Source organism: Arvicanthis niloticus, chromosome 5, assembly GCF_011762505.2.
Source record: "Arvicanthis niloticus isolate mArvNil1 chromosome 5, mArvNil1.pat.X, whole genome shotgun sequence".
NCBI lineage: Eukaryota > Metazoa > Chordata > Mammalia > Rodentia > Muridae > Arvicanthis > Arvicanthis niloticus.
The window spans coordinates 105,881,968-105,883,673 of NC_047662.1; the positions used below are offsets into that span (position 1 = coordinate 105,881,968).

Here is a 1,706-nt window from a genome sequence, read left to right on the forward strand (position 1 = left end):
TTCACTTAATGTCTCTAGAATCTCCGAGTGTCTGAGATCATCTCAGGAGTGGACTCAGTACTATGCTCATGCATTACGGCACTGAGCAGGTATCACTTTGTGCATTGTCTGGTCCCATAGGCCTGTCAGGTGCTGGGATGGAAATCATCTCAGGCTGGATTCATGTCTAACCCCCATGTCTGGTAGTAATCAGATTCGCTCATAGCCAGCCCCTTGTATGTGGCCTCACGTGACAGTTATCTCTCTCAGGCTCACTTTTGCTCAGGGGACCTGGGCTTCAGATGATATTCTAGTCTCTGGATTGCTTCCCATCCTTGGAGCTCATCCAGACCTGCGCAGTGGATGACCTGTTGTTGTCTCAGAATACATCCCTGTCCAGGGCACCTGACAGTAGACTGGTGCTTATCTCACTTATTTTCAGGGAATATTAGGCTACTAATCATTCATGTGTTTACAGGTCAGAACACTGAGAGTAGACATAGGCTCTCTCTTCTCTCCCACATACTGATGAACATGTGACAGAACACTTAGACCTTCGACCATTCTAGGGGTGACATAAGAGATACTTGTACCTCTTACAAATATTAAGTAAATTCATCCTTCTGTAAGTTATTTATGTCATTGTATTATCACAAAATAGAGACGTCATGAAATAGTTCCCAGTAACTTGATTTGTAGTTGTCAAATCTATGATAGTTGATTTTTTAAAGTTGTCAATATTCAATTTATGATAAAGGGAATAAAATCCCAGTTAATGGATCAGGCATATTTTTGCAAATAGATGCAAACATGTACTGGTGCTTAAAATGTTAACCAAAGGAAGGCTACAAATGCTTAGCTGAGAGGATCACCTAGGGAAGTTGCTTGAGGACTAACAGAGTACAGACTCTGTATAGCAATAGGTAAGTAGATTAATAGTATAGAGAATCCTGAGAGTTAAAGCAGTGGCAATATACAAACGGATTTGGGCCAGATAAATAAGATAAGAGAAAATTTAAGAGCTGAATATTTATTGGTGAAGGGAGATAGTGGTTCCGAAACAGTACAATAAAAATACACTGCCCCAGGTTTGTACAAAATTCAAGGCTGTGTGTGTGTTTTCCTAATAAGTCAATGTTGTTTTACCCATTTTATGACAAAGTGCACATTTATAATAGGTTTTAATTTTTCACATGAAATCTTGGTTTTCACGCATTCAAGCTATGTGTTCCATCCATGAGATACAGTCTGTACTGTAACAACACTCCAGTTAGAAAGACTTCCCTAGAGTCTTATCACCTACCTTTGGTATTAAGAAAATTAAGTGAATGACTGGCGATTTGAGACCTTACAACAATTTTGACAAGATTTCTTTAAACCGATAATAAAAATCTCTGAAATGGTTTGAAGAAAATGCTGGATTTATGTGGGGAAATTCAGTATAGTGACAATATACAACTCACCTAATGATGTTGACTAGAAAGTGGTTATTAAGACAGTAGTGAGGTAAGCATCTGATTAATAAAGGAATTTTCTTTCTTTTAAAAAAGAGACAAACCAGTGAACTTTAGAAAATAATTAAGCATTATATTCTTGACAGAGCAGCATCATATATGAACATACATTAATTAGAGCAGTGTGCCAGACAGCAAATTTTTATTTTCAAAATGACATCAGCTAGTATCATCTGAGAACTAGTAAACTCAAATGAGAACATTTCTTCATAA

At 37.5% G+C, this 1,706-nt stretch overlaps 1 non-coding gene across 1 annotated transcript; it reads right to left on the reverse strand.

Annotated features, from left to right (window-relative positions):
- Positions 1-423: 423 nt before the first annotated feature.
- Positions 424-554, reverse strand: LOC117709735 (small nucleolar RNA SNORA17). The gene has a single exon (XR_004606967.1). It is a non-coding gene; the product is annotated as a small nucleolar RNA SNORA17 (small nucleolar RNA).
- Positions 555-1,706: the final 1,152 nt, after the last annotated feature.